At 37.1% G+C, this 20,083-nt stretch overlaps 1 pseudogene; it reads left to right on the plus strand.

Moving 5' to 3' along the window:
* The first annotated feature begins 392 nt into the window (after window positions 1-392).
* Window positions 393-503, plus strand: LOC125475628 (annotated as a pseudogene).
* Window positions 504-20,083: the final 19,580 nt, after the last annotated feature.

A 20,083-nucleotide genomic window follows, 5' to 3' on the forward strand; every position in this document is an offset into this window, starting at 1 on the left:
GCCTTTGATTGTAAGAATTCATGAGGTTCACTTGTTCTTGAACATACTCGGGGTAAGCTTCCCTAGATGGACATTGGTGAGTAGGATGGCTTGGTATGTTGCAAATGGCACACACTTCATTAGCTTTTGGCACCATGTTGAGCACAGATTCAAGTTTCCTTTCTAGGTTAGCTACCTGCAACAAAAGCTCATGATTAGAACTTGTTTCATAAACTCCAAGTTTCTTACCCCTTAAATCTTTGTGTTGAGCATTAGACCCCAACATCTCATAAATGTTATATGACTCTTGAGCATTCTTTTTCTTCAATGCTCCACTTGCTGCATTATCAACAGTTGATTGACAATTTTGGGTTAGTCCATCATAAAAAATTTGCATTTGTAAGTGAAAAGGTAACCCATGGTGTGGACATTGTATCAAGAGGCCCTTAAAACGCTCCCAACACTCATTGAAAGGTTCTCCATCATCTTGCTTGAAGTTGAAGATTTGTCCCCTTAATGTGGCTGTCTTTTGAGTGGAAAAGAACTTCTCCAAGAACTTCTTAGCCACGGCATCCCATGTAGTGAGGGATCCTGGTGTTAGAGTCATCAACCAACTCTTGGCCTTATCTTTCAAGGTGTAAGGAAACACTCTCATCCTCAAGTTGGCTTCACTTACTCCCTGCAAAGGTAAACCACTCACAACATTGTAAAATTCTTTAATATGAGCTAAAGGATCTTCATTAGGTAAGCCATAAAATGAGGGAAACATATGAAAATGTGAAGATTTGAGATCATAGTTTCTAGCTTCTGTGGGCAGCAAGATGCATGAAGGAGAATTTGGTATGATTGGTTGAGCAAAGTCCTCCAAAGCTCTAAGTTCATCTTGGTTGCCCGCCATCTCTTCCTCTCTTTCCCAATCAATTTGCTCAGATCCTTTACTTGTTGAACTAGGTGAATTCCTTTCCTCTTCCTCAAGGATAAAGGATGAACTTGATGGCACAAAGTTGTCCAAAGTGTGGCCCTTTAACCTTTCAATTCTTTGGCCTAACTCAACAAGTTTATTTGACATATACTACCTGAAACAAAGTAACACAAGTGTGAATGAAAGTCAAGAAGCAAACAACAATGAAATGAACAAGAATAAACTTAAAAACGTTTGAAAAGACTCAAGGGACTCAAAACAAGCTAAAAACTCTCAAAACTGCCTAAAAACACAAACTAGGCAGTTTTGACACTAAACACTTGGAAACTGACTTAATAACTCAAAAACAAAGTTTAAAACACTAAATTTGGCTCAAAGAATGCGAAACTAAACGCTTAGAACACTTAAACAAACCTAAAACACAAAATAGCGACTAGAAGACTCAAAACTGCCTAAAAATCACTTTCTGGGCAGTTTTGAGCACCTACACTAATTTGGAAGAAATTGGATGGAAACTTAAATCAAAACACTTATAAACATAAATCAAAACACTTTCTAACTAATTTGGACAAGACAAAGACTCAAAGGACTCAGAACAAATCAAAAGACTCAAAACAGCCCCAAAACACTCAAAACTGCCTTAAAATCACTTTCTGGGCAGTTTTGAGCACTTAGGTAACTTTAGACGAAATTGAGTAATAGAATGAATCAAAATGCTTAAAAACACAAACTAAGATACTTTCTAACTAAAATGACTTAACAAAGAAAAAGGGGAATTGGTTTTGGATGAAATTGAAAACAAAACAAATACTTGGGAACAAAATAGATTGTAAAACGAAGAATGATGAGAAACTAGTTAGTGGGTTCCTTATCCACACATGAACATATGCATATAACCAACTTCCAGTTATCATTTTGACAAGTTATGATCCTTGACACTAATCTAAATAGCAAACAAGCAAACAAGCAATTACAAGGGACTGAAATCAGTCCCCGGCAACGGCGCCATTTTTTGTTGATGTATTTTTCCTTCCTAATGCTAGAATATATTTAGTATAATGGCACAAGCAAGGGTGTCGAATCCACAGGGACTAATTGGACCTATGTAATTACTTGTTTTGCTAGAACTCTAAGAAATGAATCAAACTAATCAAACTAATCAAACTAGGCAAAAATAGGCAGATTTGAGATATGAATCAAACTAGTCTAAATAGGCATAAACAGGCAGATTTGTTATTTAATCTTGAAAGCATAAGAACGTGAAATAAACACAAACCAATGAATCAACAACTAATATATTGGGATAATATCAATGGAAATGAAGCTAGGGATTCGATTTCACCATTGCTCAACTAAGTCCATGTTTGTTAAGTTAGTTTATACTCATTCATCTACCTATTTCTTGAGTTTGTTTCACTTGGATATGATCAACCATATGATATGTGGATTTGATCAAATGTCTCTAATCTTGAACCTAATTGTGATGTGCAACTTTGGTTCATAATCTAGAGTATGTAATGCACAAGAAACGTTCACTAAACCAAAGGGAACACTCGGCAGGGTGTTTGGCAAGCTTTCCCTTCATTCATTCACAAATCCACCAATATTAGACATGATGTATGCTTTAATCTTGGCTAGATAACTTGTGGTTAACTCAAATGGAGATCAAGCATACAAATCAACTCACAAATTCACAATTATAACAGAGAATGAAGCAAGAACTAGATAGACAAACTGAGCATTCTAACTTAATTACATGGCAAACTTTGCAAGGTTACATCGAATCCCTAGAGGAAGATTAGTTACACTTCATGTTTACAAACGATTTGACATAGAAATATAAAACATGAATGAACATAGAATTGATAAGAATGAACCCTTGAAGCAAATCTGATGGTGAAGTCCTTAAAGAGTTCCTTGGTGTTGCTTCCCCAAGTATGGTGCGGATGAAGGTAGAATGGTGATGTTTGAATGGTTTCTGCCCTTGGGACAGAAAATGGACAGAGAATGGAGTGAGATGGGGTGAGATGGGAGAGTTTCAAGTGTGTAATGGACTTGGATATCCAGAGGAGAATGTGCGGACCCTTCTTAAGTCAGATGAAACTTGTTTTATTGAAAAGAATCTGTTTTCAACAATCAGATTGGATCTCCCATTTGTTTAACTCAGATGGCAGAGAATAAATCAGATGGAATGATGGGTTTCTGAGGTAGTGGGCGCATGGGATGGACAAAGTCTGCAAGCATGTGGTTTGTTTAACCCAAATGCATGTGTTCTTGCTGCCACAAGTGAGTGGAGTCTGCAAAGGTGGAATAAACCACCAGAAATTGCTTTGAACAAATCTGGAAATGGGAAAGGGAGCACACGGCATGGACATGATGGGATTTTCTGAAATAATGGTTGAATAACAAAAGGGAAAGGTGCAAACATGTGAATTTCTGTAAAGATTAAACATGAGAAAGATAATGGAATGCAAGGTCAGATTGTAAGCATGCATGTGAATGCATGTTTTGATGTTTAGAGTTGCAAAATCTGACTTGGAATCACATGAGAGTACACGGCATGGAATGATGTGTTTGTTGGTGTCAAAATGGCTGAAATGAATTAAGTGATGGAAATGATGTTTTTGGCGCACAAGGGAGATGGAATGGATGTGGTTTGCACGGCACAAAGTTGCAAACATGCATGTGAATGCATGTTTGGGTGTTGAATCTGATTTGGTACTAGAAGTGCATAAAATGATGGGATGACAAAGGAATGCACGGCTAAAGTTTTGAACATGCATGTGAATGCATGTTATGGTGTTTGGAAGCACATGGCTGACTTCAATGTTGTTGCCTTGTTTAGAATCACCCAATATGGCCAAATTGCATTTCTTAACACTTCACATCTTTTCTGGAATGTTTTTACTTCAATTGCCTTCCCATTGATCCAATTTCACCCTTGGCTGCACACTAACACCAAATAAGGTAAAATGCAACTAGTTTAATCCAAAACAAGCATAAAGACGCCAAATAATGAAGATATAAACGTATACAAAATGTGACTTATCAGATCAAAGAGGTGGTTACACTATGGCGAGAGATGCCATATTGAGGAAAATGAATCTTTCTCATTAATCCAAAAGATAAGTTACAATTGTATATATAGATACATGCTAAGGAAAAGGAAACTTACTAAGGAAAAAGTAAAAATATTTACCACAATAACTAGTAACTTCCCTAACTAACTTTTAACTCTTGTGAGTTATTTACATTGTTGGTTACTAGTACTTTCTTCAAAAAGGGCTTATATATATATATATTACTTTGTAGATTCAATTGTTCAATCCACTTATAGATTCCAATAAAAGAAAAAAATGATTGTATTAACTCAATTGGAATCCTCTTCCTCATTTTTGAAATTACCAGAACAAACCATGAGTGAAAAGACAACACATAAACAAATTGAAGATCTCAAAACAAGCATTAAACACGAAATCAATCGGTGGAGGCAAAACCCTTTCTAAACCAAATCGAAATCCAAATCAAGATGAAAACAAAACCCTCTTGGTGGTCAAGATCTAGGTCAAACTTCTTGTAATTCATTTTTTGAGACCCATGTTGTAATTGCTATGCTGATTCGTCTATGAGAGTACTCTCCCTTCTAGATTATATTCATACTTTCAACAGCGCAGCAACGCATTACGGTTTGGTCTCCCCTGATTTTTTTTATTCCATCCAGAATGGTGTTAGACGAAGTTAGTCTAACCCTGCAGGATCTTTTTGTGCTTTACTAAAAAAATCCAGGCCTTGCGACAAAACTCTTCTCCACATCATATGAAGTTTTTTTTATCACTTGGGAATAAATTTTTTATCATCAAATCAACTCCGATTTGGTCTCAAAAGAGACCTTTTAAAAGCTTAAGACATCCTTAGCATATTCTCAGAAAGAACCTTCCTTGAAATATGTCATCTTGACCTTCAAAATCCTCAAAATGTCTAGAAAAGTCAATTTGAGAATGTTGCATGATGGGCATTCTTTTCTTCACCACGGTCAAACAGCTTGGAATTAAACTTTGAAATTCTTACACAATTATCTCGAAATACTCACAAATCCACTCCAATTATATTTCCTCTAAATTTCTTTGTTTGATCACTTTTTGCCCAAAGTAGATTTGCATGTCGATAGTGTGATTTGGATAAGGAAATATGAATTCACTCTCAATGAAAGCACCAATTGTTGGAACCAAATTCGTGCGCATATGTGGACGAAGGCAAAATCCGGTCGGACTAGCCCATGATCTCCAATAAGGGAAGAATGGGATTGATTAGGGGTATCGTTAAATTCGAATAAGATTGCCTACATATCTCCAGGAAGAAGAATCAAACCACCGGTGTAATTCTAAAAAAGAATGGTGCCAACCATTCTTGATGAATAGCCTATGGCATGGAGTTAAAGAGATGCGTTCTCCATGGACGTGTCTACGTGTAGACAGCGGCGTAAGGGCCTCTGCTAGGCCTAAAGAGAATACGTGTGAAGAAGTATGAGAAAGAGAGATTAAGAGATAAATAGATCTTCCTGATAAATACCTAGGCTAGTGTATTTATAAGTATATTGAAAGCTCTTGTCGGGAAAGTAATCTTCATCAAATCGGGAGACTATCTAGGAGGAAATCTAGGATAAGATACCCAATCTTCCTAGAATTATGATTATGTTGCCTAATCTCTAAGACATCTTAGTTTAACTTTAATTATGGTTTCCTTACTTGGGAGATAAGTAATATTTTTAATAGGTCTAAAGCTATCTTTTCAAACTATGCTTCATGGGCTTCTGGCATTTCGATCATTCTTTCTATGTGTCATGGACCCAAAAAATCATGGTCCTATAACCGTTATATGGGCATGATAGGAGCATATTTAGGCGACTTACTTAGCTTGTTTTCATGCATTTATGTTGTTAATTCATAGTTGTTTTAGTATTTTAAGCCATTTTCATATGTTTTTAGGTTCTAATGGCAAAGGGAACAATAAAGTGCATTTTGAGGCTATTTGGAGCATTTTTGGGCATGGATTGGATAGCTTAACCATGGAGCAAAGAGGATGGACGAAATTGAAGACAAGAAGAGCTAGGAAAGGCTACAAATCTGGTGGAAGAAGTTCTACTCCAATGAAGATAAGGAAGAAGCAAGAAACAAGGGACCTTATCCAACCTTATCCAAACCTTATCTTATCCTATCCTAGAAACCTTATCCTATCCTATCTCTAACATTATCCTATCCAAATCAGGTGGGGACTTAAACCTAGCTAATTAGGGGGAATCAATTACACATTTAAACACCTATTTCAGTTTCTAGAGGATTTATCCATACCAATGCCGCAAGACACCATTCCTTGTAGGTTTAGGAATCACAATCCTTTTCCTACTCTTATATCACATGTCCTAGGCCCTTTAGGATTAGGAATCTGCCTTAAACACAGTTTCTAAAACACCTTATCCTATCCCTACAAGTGTGCCGAACTAGCCTATATAAACAACCCTTGCCGCACCATTTAGACCACCACCCCTTCACACAACATTCAAACATTCATTCAGAAATCCACCCTTTGCCGTGACCTTACAACCACCCATCCATCATTCCCCGACTTCCACACCTCCATCCCAACCTCCATACACCACCATCAACCCTTGTCGCACCACCATACATACCTAAATCCATCCAAAACCCAGAAAATCATCCACAAACCCACCATAGACCTTGTGCCGTGACTTAGCAAGGAAGAGGAGAAGGAAGACCAAGCCTTGGGCGTTTGTGCATTCGAGTTGGAGTGTTGGACGTTTCTAGGTGTAATCTATCTTTTATTTTCAATGTTTAAATCTATGTTGCTTTGTTTTGTCATGAACATGAGAGGCTAAACTCGTTTTAGCCTAGGGATGCTTTGAAACCATGATTACATTTATAATATGAGTTGATTAAGTCCATTTGTGATTTCATAAATTGTGAACGCAATTTACTTAACCGTTTGATGGATAACTTATTCTTGTATGTTTATTAGGGAGGCCTATTTAATTTGCATGCTTGAATTCGGTGCTAGAATATTAGGGTGTTTCACATAATCGTCACAAACTAATATTCACAAGTAGTTAAGGTTGTTTTCACAATCATGTTAAGTAAATTCCTAGCATGAGTATCATGATGTCATAGTTACAAGTGCTTTGTCAATACTTATGATTTCCATTGAACGTAATGATCTTTGATCGTATCTCTATTATGATGTCATGTAGGGGACTTTTTGAAGAATGCTTTGGGTTGTCGTATGATGTCATCCAATCCACTAACTTAAGGGAAATCTGAGGGTTAATTAGTGATGTCATGGGTAATCTGGGGTGTTGAGGTTCATGGTTTATCGAAAAAGCAACTGGAAATCAATTTATGTTAGAAAGTATCATGTGTGGAGAAGTATCCCTTGGCTATCCCATCATCCATTAGTTTTTCTCAAATTTGTCCAAAATCTGTTTTAAAGTTTTAAAGTTACTTGTTTTCTTTTAAATTCGTCCAAAATCAAAACCCCTTTTCTTACTTGTTCCAAATCTGTCCAAAAGAGTCTTTTTGAGTCTTTAGAGTCAAAACTAAGTGTATTTTCGTCCAAATTGAGTCCTAAAGTCTAAATTGAGTCTTTTTGGTTGTTTTGAGTTGTTTTGAGTCTTTAAAGTTTGTTTTGAGTCATACAAGTTAGTAAGAGTCTTGTGAGTTTATTTAAAGTGTTTTAAAGCCTATTTTCACTTCTTTGAGTCAATTTTCATTAGATTAGCAATCCCTCCTAATCCTTGGCCTAGAATGATCCCTACTTATATCTATACTACAATTGTCAAAAAGAGGGTTTAATTTGTGTGCTATCTTTTATCACACCAGGGCACACCAGATGTGCTCAACTGCATTTGTTGACTGGTCACATCAAAGGTGCTAAATCCCATGAACCTTCATGGGCATTTTCTCGGGGAACTAATTGCACTTTCGGCTGTTCCGATATAGAAGTGCGTTGTTAGAACCAAATTTGCGTACATCCATAGACGGAGGTGAAATCTAGTCGGACTTGCCCATGATCTCTGGCAATGGGAGAATGAGGTTGATTGAGGTGTATGGTTTAATCCGGAAATGATTGCCTACATATCTCCCAGATGCAGAATCAAACCACATGTGTAGCTCTGAGGAAGAAGGATGTGTCTATGCATAGCCTATGAAGAGGCGTTAAGGAAATGAGTTCTCCATGGACGTGTCTAAGCGTAGATGGTGGCGTATAAGCCTTTGTCAAGCTAAAGAGGATATGTGCGTAGTATAGGAATGTATAGAGAGAGAATCCATCAATAATAAGGGGAAAATGTAGAGAAGATGAAGAGTTGTAGAGAAGTCCTCCATAAAGAGATAGATGCCTTGATAGATACCCAGGTTAGAGTATTTATAGAGGTTTTGAAAGTCCTTATAAAGAAAGTAATTCCAACTAAATCAAAAGACTATGTAGGAGGAAATATAAGATAAGATACCCAATCCTCCTAGGATCATGATTACGTTGTCTAATCCCTAAATATCCTAATTTGACTCTAATCTTGAGAGACAAGTAATACCTTTAATAGGCTTTAAGCCTAACCCATCAAACTACGGTCCATGGGCTTCGAGCATTCCGATCATTCTTGCCACGCATCATGGGCCTAGAAAATCTTGGTTCCATAATTGCCCCTAACTATGCGTTTAAGAGTGCGGTTCGCTTCAAAGATTGATAGTTATCAATGGACCATGAGTGAATCATCTTAGAATAACTTCTCCAGAATGGCCTTCGAACTACTTGCATAATTTAGAGTTAACCAAGTTTGGCCAATCATGCTTGCTTATCTTTAAAGATTTAATCTTTCGAAATTCAAACTATATTATAAACCCGTAGTTGGAGTTCTAGATGCATAGCTAAAAAGATAGATGCGAGGCGAAATGAGCCTATATATTCATGGAAGGACTTAGATGTTTTACTAAACATTTTTCCAAGTTTATTTTACTCAAGTCATTAAGCCTGTTAAAGTAAAACACTTGGAACTTTCCATCCTTTAATCCCTGATTGCAAAATTTAGTTTAATCCGTCAATCTTTCTGAAGTAATCTAACTTCAGAGTACTGAGTACTGGGGTGAAACACAGGTATGCTTGGAGGCCTATGATAGAGCTCGAAGCCACCCTAGATAACGTTGATTTGGAAAAACTTCACATCCCAAACTTAGCATTTATAAAGATTTTCACTCGATAATTGAAATACCACATTACTTCGACATTAAGTTCAAAGCCCCTAAGAAATCTTTTGCCCCAGACCTGCATGCGTTGATCAGATTAAAGATGAGAAAGTGTTGAATCATACCTAAAGTGTCTTCTGGATCTTAATATCATTCTAACATGTTTGAGATGTCTTGTTTGTTGATTCTATTTGTTCTTTCACCTTACGCCCATTCTAGGTCAGAGGATTTGAAACGATGCAGCGTGTAAACAAAAGTTCGTTTAGGACTTGGTCGTTTCCATGTGGTGCTAAAACACCTCTAGAATCATTTTGTCAAACCCTATGGTTTAGACCTGAGCGTTTCTAGCTTAATACACTAGTCTAGGATAGAAGTGATTATACTTAGGGTTAGGACTCATAGCCACCTTTTGGATGGCATAGAGCATGGGTTTGAATGTTATAACCCACAACCTTCAAGTTGCATAATCTTTCGAAAAGCCGAATGGTGCATTGGACTTCCGGGTCAAGGAGCCATGTGCCTTTGCCCATAGCCCACCAGTCGTAACCGCGCTTATTATGGTTTGAGTCTCCTAAACTTCAAAGCGAACAATACAAAGTGTGCCAAATGAGACTCCTCTAAAAGTCCTTTAACCTCATCACTTTGAATTTTTAAACTTGCGATATCGCGAACTTTCAAAGCTCTTCATAATTTTAGAATTAGGGTATTCATGTATCTCAATGAATGGTGTACGAAAAAATAAACCATGGCACGTAAGGTCTCAAAAGATCATTCCCAGCTTTGGCCCTTTGGGTCTTCTATCTTGGACATGCATTTAATCATGTATATAGTTAAAAAATTAAAAGTACTCATCTCTTAGAGCACTACCATGGTTTGGACAAAGGCTGTTCACCTGTTGGATGGGCCTTCAAGTTGTTTTCCTCATTCATCTTTGATGATGACTTTGAGATTTCCAGAGGATATCTAAGAATAAATATTGCATCCTCTATGGAGTGTGACTACATGCGGCGCACGCTAAACCTTAGGTTGTAAGTACTCCAAGATTATAGGAACCCACTGATTCCTTGTTAGATTAGGTCTCCATATCTTTTGAACAAGTAGGGTAAATCTTAGTGAGGCTTTGAAATTAGATGATGTTGGCATCACTGCTCCATTTGTGAAGCTTCAAGGTGAAAGCTGTTTGACCGGACTACAAAGGTGTTCTTACTTTGATCCACCGTACTCCGAATAGTTTCAAAGTGGGAATCCGGATCCATAACCGTCATGTGGTGTAGGAGTCATTTGGATTCATGAAAATTTTCTTCCTGCTCCATATGGTATGCCCCATGTCCTTTTCCATTACAAGCTAGTAGTGGAGGAGGACAACTGTGGGGTTGTCATGTAGTGCTTTGCAGGTGATTTTTGCTTTTAGCTCATCGGAGCGGTCTTCAATTGGTTGGAACCCTTAGGTTAACCATTGACTTGATCATGATTATGCGCATCCTAAACGCATAAGTTGTGTAGCACGTTGTACGTAGTTTAATATGAGCTCAGACAAAGAACTTGAGGAATTCATGCATGCGCTATAAGTGATAAAAGAGTGATAACATCTCCCACGTAGCTCATAATTGAGTTCCAAAAAATTCCACAGAAAGATGATATCCTTATCTTCGTGATGGTGTGTAGCATGAAATCCAGTTTGCTTCGAGCAGGTACAATTTAATCTAGGAATTTGGTAATGTTGCTGGAATTTGTTGGTCAAGTTGGCTTTCTATTCAGTTGCTTTGCATGCCAGATTTGAGACCATTGCACTTTCTAGAAAATTATGAAGAAAAAAAAAATATCGTAGATCCACTTCTTATCTTTCTTGTCATATTTATATGTTGCTGAAAAAATTCGAAAGGCCTTGAAATCTTCATTTTCCCACAGTTGCACAATTCTAATGTAAATGCAATTTCGATTATCTTTGTTCCAAAAATTAGAAGGATTGGCTTTGTAAAAAATTCTGAAACTTTGATATAGAAATCTTGAGCATCTTAGCTTTCATCACTAACTGGCATTGTGTCAAAATTCATCCGAGAAGTTGGATTTCCGTTAAGAATCATTTAAGTGCGCAAAATGGGTTTCAGGTACGATTACATTGCGCCAAAGTTTTGTGAGCACTTGCCCTCAGAGCTTTCCAAGCACTTTCCCTAGTCAAAGTGTTCATCGATTCGAATTGGGATGCATGTAGACTTCAGACGAGAGGTCTACGAGTCGAACTTGTGATAGGGTGTTGGTCCGCAACGAGCCAAACCTGCCTTCAATTCCTAGCTTGGAAGCTCATTGTGAATTAGGTCCATTCTTGGAAAATTTGCTTGGATACGTTTTCCCTAAGTCTTGGGATTATTGATAGGATTTTCACCACCTACAAAAGTAGGGATAAAAAACACTTACAAGAGAGCAAGGTAGTCATAGTATAGCAACTCAAGTAAAGTCGTTTTCCATAGAGATTGAATGAATAATTTGTATTAAAGCCATCTCTTAATTAATTATTTGAAAACAAAGTTTTGAAAAAATTGATTTTATGACCTAAAATATTAAAAACCAATTTAATTAAAAAGATTAACAAAAATATGCAGTATCAAAGAAAAGGAAAAGAAAACGTTTCAAAAATAAAGTTAAGCCCTAGGGTTCCGGTATCACCTTAGCAATCCTATGAACTTTATCAATCACTTATGAATTACACATGTAACTTTGAAGGTTAGGTTTTCCTAGTGCATATTCTCCTCGTGATGTTCAAGCAAAAACGTATATCTAACATGCAATCCATCTATGATATTCATATCAAATATGAATATGCAAGACTCATTAAGTTCTATGAAAAGTGAAAACCCTTTGAAAAACCATGCAACCCCTAGGAGCGTAATATTCACCTTATGTGAAATTACAATTATCATTCACAATACTCAATCCTCCAATGATATTCTGACCGAATTGCATTGAATTTCTTATCTAAACATCTTAATGATAGCTAAGCATTAAGTTATAGAGACAATTTAAACACAATGATTAATAATTCAAAGTATGCATGCATAATATCATAAGCAATTGAATAAAGACTACATATTCATGCTAAAGTGGCCTCACCCTAGCAAATGGAAATTAGTTACGAACAATCATAAAACAAAAGGAATTTTATTGAAATAGAAAAATGATAGAAAACACCTAGAAATATAAATCGTCAAAAGCTCTCTAAACCGAGTTCTCCAAATAGTGCGTCCCCTCTCTAAAACCCTAATGGCTAAATAGTCTTATTTATACTAATGCCAAATAAAACCCTATGTAGAAAAGATCTTAGAATAAAACTAGAAAACATAATAAAATAATAAACTAGCAAATAAAATATTTCCTATTTGAACTGAAATTCGTACTTCTCATAAAATCAAACTTTTGATTGACCAAATCAACTCTGATTTGGTCCCAAAAGGTCTTTTTTGAAGGCTTAAGTCGTCCCCAACAAATCCTCAAAAGGAATCTTCCTCAAAATATGCAATCTTGACCTCCAAAATATGTAAAAAGGTCAATCTGGGCAAGTTGCGCGCTGGGACTTTATTTCATTACTATGATCAAACGGCTTAGTAGAAAAATCTGAAATTGTGATCCAATCAACTTGAAAGACTCACACATCCTCCAATTGGAATCATTCCAAAATTCATCTGTTTGATTACTTTATGCTCAAGAAGAAGTCGAATATGCTACATTAGAAATATAATTAAGAGTATCAAAATCTCACGAAAATAATCAATAAATTAATACTAAGATTAGGGTAAATTATATAGTATAAAGGTGACTTATCAATTATCATCTCTTGGAGTCACGAGATGGGTCATGGACAAGAATACACCAGTAATCAAATTAGTCATGCCTCAAACCAAATAGAGCTAATTGAAATTAATAATAATAATGATAAAGGAACGGGACTTTTCACTTCGTAATTCTTTTTGTCGTACCACAATCGCCACACTGCATTGTTGAATCGTTATGGTTCATATTTGAGTTCGAAACCCCAATGAAACTTCAGACTTAGTTCCAAAGTTGAAATTATGCTTTCTTTAGGGGTGACTTGCTTCCAAATATTTATTCCTGTGTTGGAACTCTACTATACTCATTGGGGCAGTTGTGTCGTCGCCAGAGTTACTGGCTCCACTAGAATGATTGACGGAAAAATTCTTGATATGTAGACCATGGTTAGTAGGTTGTATTTCGGAAATCCATTGGCATGTCGGAGTTCGCCCTCTTGAATGTGGCTCTTGTACTCCGAGTGCCACGTTTCAAGACGGTATTGTCATGCTCTATAAGAAACCTCTCGTCTATCCCTTATTAATTAGGTCTTGGGACTTGATGCAGCCATGACCTAGTCTTGTTGCATGGTCCATGTGCCACCAAATTTTATTTTGTTTGCTTAATGGGGCTCTCATTAGAAAGAATCCAATTAGCCTGGCGCGAGGGAGAACCCTTGACTGGATACCTGACAGATCAAATTGAGGTCGCGGGTCAAACAAGTTCGATGGACATAACTATATAACTAAATTGCAGTATCTAGGAAAATAGTTGACGTATTATGCTACTATTTAATCTCGCTCATGATTAACGTAAATTAGTAATGGCAAAAAATGACTGTTCAATAATATTTACGAGTATGTTTTACAATGATTGCAGTTTACGAGTATGTTTTACAATGATTGTAGTCTAAAAGCCAAACCATGACAAAGGAGTAACCACAATTAGACATCGAACTCATCACAAATTTATACCGTTCTCATCATCAGTGTGAGCCGAACTAAGACCTTCTCCATCTAAGTGAAAACAATAATACCACTGTACCAAAGGTTTACTTGGTGAAGCAAAGAACATTATTCAATTCTCTAAGATATGCATGTATTCAATCACTAGTTCCAGTTTTGGAAACTGACTGGAGAATTTTAAACTAAGTTGGTGTAGATAACTTTTTGTATTGAAAAGCCAGATGTCATAGTAAAACCTCTTTGAAGCTTTCTTTCTAGTTTCTAGGGAGGAACATATCAGTGACAATATCAAGTTAAACACTCGTTTTGTTTGTCACTTAGTACTATAGTATGTGAGTGGCTTTCCAGGCACCACAGAGGTTAAGTTGACATGATCCATTACAATGTTCGTGCAACGCAAGGTACAGCAGTTCAGTGTTATTGCTTGCTCACTAGCTGAAATTCCTTGGAAGCCACTAAATGTTATATCCCTCACCTTCACTCCTCTAACATTGTCGCCGGCAACATAGTTTTGGTTAATGATGATCCAATTTTTGGTCTCTGAGAGCGTTATTTGGTCGAAAGTAATCGCCCTAGCATACCCAAATCCTCCCTTGAAGAGGAAACAAAAATTAGGATTTGAGGTTTAGCATATGATGATACTTTGAATGGGTAAAGAGAGTACTTTAATTACTGACCTGCCATGTCTTGATTCTTGCACCATTCTGAGCTCTGGTGAAGTTAAAATTCTGAAGGTGCACATTTTTGACCATATCATGAGCTCCATGTTCTCTTAATCTAACAAACCACATAATCTAATTACAAATGGCGATATCTAATCCATACAACATTATACTCTGACATGCCCCCTAAAACTCAAGATTGGGGTGCCCAATCATGAGGTTGAAGTAGTATCATCACAACTGTAGTATTTCATCACGTTGTCAAAGAACATTAGTGTAGTATTCCCTGCAATTGGAGAGTGAGGTTGTTGGTGCCACCTCCCTTATCACAAATGCCCATATGGTAGCCCAATTGAATATCAAATATATCGCCACCATTGCATAAGCAAGACACAAAATATCCTCTGAATTCATGTGCAGCAGTTTGAATAAATTTCTCCCATATGGCCAAAACAACAAGTTGAACAAAAAATTCTAGAAATAATCCTACATTATACTTTTCCTGCAACATATCTGCAAGAACCTGTGCATATTGATGTACCAGATGGAGCCTAGTAGAAGGGTGTAGTATAGATAGTCTTTGCACTTCCAGTAATGGAGTTGAATCACAAGATGTTGGTAATTTAGCTGATTCACTAGTTTGTGAACTTTCTGCACCAAAACTAGCTGCCTGCTCCTCAGTTTTCATTGTGGAATTGACCATAACATGGTCCTGCTCAGCGGAATCCGTTGAATCAAAAACTCGAAGCTGATCTTGCAAGTTCGTATCTTGAGTAATATATGAGTTGGTAATTTGAGCAGAACAATGGGCATCAAGATGGCCCTTTTGTGAACAAATTTGACATGTGGTAATCTCAGATGGCAGAGAATTATGATATGGAGATGGAGGAGAGCCAAGAATTCCAAGTAAAAAATGAGGAAAAGACTTGTAGGTTGCACCATTATCGTAATGGCACCTCCCTTTACCATGATTCTTGAATCGAAAGTTTTTTGTACCACTACTACAAAAGAGGTTATCAGTGGCAGTATAAAAACCGACAAGAAACCCCAATTACTGTCGGATTTTTGGTAAAAATCCGACATCAAATCTTGCAATGTTGGATAGGGGAACCAACACCATTGCTAGCATCACGAAAAGTGTATTGACGTCGGTTAGTCCCCTTAATCAGCCACGAAACCAAAAATCCAACATCAAATCTTGCAATGTTGGATAGGGGAACCAACACCATTGCTAGCATCACGAAAAGTGTATTGACGTCGGTTAGTCCCCTTAATCAGCCACGAAGAAGGAAAGCAATATAAAATAAAAAAGGGTAACAGCGTTGGTTAAAAATGACATCGAGGCTCACATCGGAGAAAGGCGACATTAAGTATTGACAACTACAATGCAATGCAACAAACTGGTGTTGGTCCTAATCGACACCACCTAATAATTTGATAATAAAATAACCACTATAATGTCGCCCATAAGCGACACCACAAACCATTAATAATAAAAAATAAATAAAGAAGTCTATCTCAGTTTTTAATTGCTACGTTCATGCATTTATGCAAATATACTATCGCTCATGCATTTCTACAAATATACTATACATTTCTTCACTGCTTCGTTCCATCTCCCAACATACCGAAATCACTAGCTCATGAACAATTCCTTACACATTCAGGTTATCTAATGCACATAAACCAAACACAATTTATATTTACTTGATTAAATTAAAAAATGGAAGAATTGAAATTTATAAAACTTAAAAAAATAAAATAAAAAAGATGAAGAGTAATTACCCCAAGTGAAAAGCGACCCATCTGAGGCAGGAGAGGCAGTGTGCTAGCAGTTGCAAGCAATGTCCAACCACCGCCAATTAGCACCCCGCCGTGCACCCAAAAAGCTCCAAAGAGCTGCTTCGGATCTTCAATTGCTGCTTCTTCCCATTCTAACCCGTCTCCTCGGACTTGCTATATCTCCACGCGTAAATCGCCCTGTTCGTCGAAATGCTCATGGCCGGTTGCAACCCAGAAGCTCATCAATGTCCATTTTCATAAATTCCCTTCACAAACTGAACCACAAAGTTTCAAGTCAACATTTGACAAAAGATTAACAAATTTTAATCCAATTGAAGAAGAAAGTTGGGAGCTTTACAAAATGGGTTCTCTGTTTGGTTACTGAGGAAATGGAAGAGTGGTGAATTGGAATTTTATCGGTAGCCAACCTGAGAGAGAGAGAGAGAGAGAGTGGTGGAGATACTTGAGGACTTGAAACGGATGAGGAAGAAAAAAGCAAGAAAATCGAAAAAATTTCTCACGAATTGGGGAGGGGGAGTTTTGCAATTACTAGCTGATGGGATGAGATAAACCAATAAATAAAATTTGAACTTCCTTTTTATTTTGAGAAGTGTTGTGAAATTTTTAAATTTCAAAGATGTTTGAAATTTTGCAAATTCTTGTCCCGCGCCTTCTCTAAATTTTGTAGTTAAGTTTGTGTGATTTCACCACTTCCTTTTTAAAAATAATTATTAGCGTCGGCTACAACTGACACCGAGTTTTAAAATATTTAAATATAATTATTAATGTCGAGTAGAAGCGACATGATTCTTTTTTTAATCGACACTAACTTTATGTTGTTTGAAAGCGACCCGGTTTTCTTTTTATACAACACCACCATTTAAAAAGATTAAAAGTTATGCCAGTTATAAGCGACATTAACAGTTTATGTCAGTTATACCTGACATTAATTCAGACACCATGTCAAAAGGGTGTCGAAAATGTCTTATCCGCCGGTATATTATATAAAACCAACACCAGCCACCAACACAATAAGTCAATTTTGTAGTAAGGTACGCACTATTATAACCATCAACAATATTGCCATAGCTTGACTGGCTTGAACTAAACTTGTATTGAGCATGATAACCATCATTAAAACCAGCATGCAAAGCTAGAGAGAGAAAAGAAAGAACCTTGTGTCTCACAATCACCATATTGAGTTACCACATCAAACATAAGGGGTGTCAAAGAAGCACAATCCACAATGGCTTCCTCAGCGAGCAATTGTGCATGAAAGTCCTTGAGTGAAATCACACTCTCACGCCCCCGGATTACACACTTGAATGTGTTGTATTTTGTAGGTAGCCCATTTAATGCAATGATCAGAAAGTCTTCATCATCAAATGTGACACCAAGAATCGAAAGTCCATCCCTTGCTTCTTTAAGCCTTCGAAGATGTTGGGAAACTGAATCTGATCCTTTCTTCATGTTGTAAAGATCACTATGTTACTTGATTATACTACTTTTTGTACTTGGAAAGAAAAAGTGGTTTTGAAGACGAACCCACATCTCTCGAGAACTCTTGCTACCAATTACACAGGAAATAGCAGATGAAGAGAGAGTTGTGGTAAGTAGCAACATCAAAGCATAATCATGCGATTTCCATGCTTTAAACTCATATGATTCATGGCTAGCAAATGGTCCATTTATGAGTACAGAATGTGCAGAGGTTGCTACTGACTAAGGAGGACACAAATTTGATCCATCAACGAATCCCATAATGCCATGGCCCTCAAGCATCAACAACAACAAAATGTGCCATTGAAGGTGTTCGGGCAAAGATCTCTCTGGAGAAGGCTCCTTGGACCTTAGCACAGCTCCCCAAGGGATTGGCACTTTGGATGTATATGTTTGGTAGTCGGGCTCTTGCTTGCCTGGTGTGCTGCAATAAGAGCTTAAAGTTAGTTCTGAAATGTGCCTTTGTGGGGCTTTAGGTGTAGGCCTTGAGGCTCACAATCAAAACTAACTAAATGCTTAGGCGTGCCACTGCTATCTCAATATAGCAAATGTTGAACAAGTGTGTTTTAGGTTGATTACTTACGCCTCAAGTTACTCCAACTTCTTGTTACCAAAAGATTGTCACAGATGGGTTAAGTCTGTATTAAGTTCTTTTTCTTGCATTGTAACAAGGACTTTTAGTTCATGGTCTTGTATGTTTAAATGAAGGGAGTCCAGAGCCCCTTAAGTTATTTGTTTGATCCTTAACTCATCTTTAATGAAAACATATCCATTAAGCTAACCAGATCCAGATGCAAATGGGACTCTTAAAATAAAAAGAACAGGTGGAAATAACTTGAATACATGTTGGAGAATGTATTAAGCAATAGATCTACTAATTTAGAAAACAAAGAAAGAGCTTCGGGCAAGATATCACCTTGTCTAGCAAGGTTGAACTTCTTGCAATCACTTCTCTTTGAATTTACAGGGGTTGTATGCTAAAAAGGAATAGATGGTAAACAAGTTTACATGAGGGAATTGATACTACAACACTGAAGGAGGTAGTAGAGCTTTTATACTAGAAAAAAGACAACTTTTCTAAGGAAACTATTGCTAAAAGGACTGAATCTGGGTTGATTTCAGCTTTTGAATGCAAATATGGCTTGAGAGCAAAGTTTGTATGTTTGTTTGATTGGTTGAGTGTCCTTGTCTCTAGGGCATGTTTTCCTTTTTATAGACAATTTTGTCTGACTACTGTAGCTTTTGCTCTTGCCCAAAAGCACTTTGAGGGTAGTGAGTCACCAACTTTTTACTAGCAATGCCACTGGAAAGTGTTCTTTGGCTAATAGTAGGTTAGTCTCTATCACTTGTCATTTCAATTATAGACACGTGGCTTGTATCTTGGCTGAGAAAGCTTCAATTTTCTTCTGGGCTCGATGTTGGGCTTCGGGAAAGTCTCCCTTTTAGTTGGCATCCTTGGGTTTTCCTTCATTAAAGCCCAATATTCAAATATTAACCCAAACAGAAGGTAGTTAGTCTCATCCAACTTGACAGAAACGGATGTAGAGACCAAAGAAATCAAGCCAGTTATTGGTGATTGCAAGATTTGTAACTGATTTGCAACGACCATGTTAAGAAATTGTAGAAAATTTAACTGAGGCAAAATATCAAACACCTGGTGTGCCAAACTTTGTTGAATGTAGAATGCAGAATTGGGCAATCGGAGATGCCCAAAAAAACAGAGAAGACACAACCAATAACTTCTGGTTAGTCAAAAACTGAAACTGGATCCCTAAAAATTATGGGCGTTGAGAAGAAAGAGATTTGCCGGAGGAGGAGCACGAGAACAGGAGCAACAGCAGTTGGAAGTTGGACACAAGGAGGTGCGAGAAGAAACTTAAAGGACTTAAATAAATGCCAATTTAAGGAAATCACATAGGAAAAATCCCAGAGAGATTGTAGATAGCGGAAGCAAAGAACAAAGGATCGAAGAAATTTTGCAATTAAGCTTCTTTGGCTCTTGATACCATGTTAATATGAAGAAATAGAAGCCATAGTTATAAGAGAGAGTAGCAAAGAACAGAGAGAGAAGAAGGTAAAAGAGGTTTCTGAATTGTTTACTTAATGTTGAAGTAATTACAAGAGTGTGTATTTATAGTGAACTAGTCACTCTAACAGACTTCCTAACAAACTAACTAATCTAACAAACCAACTATTCTAATTACAAATGGCAAGATCTCATCC

The sequence above is a fragment of a genome, unplaced genomic scaffold (genome assembly GCF_019419815.1).
Source record: "Pyrus x bretschneideri cultivar Hongxiangsu unplaced genomic scaffold, Pyrus_bretschneideri_v1 Contig15, whole genome shotgun sequence".
NCBI lineage: Eukaryota > Viridiplantae > Streptophyta > Magnoliopsida > Rosales > Rosaceae > Pyrus > Pyrus x bretschneideri.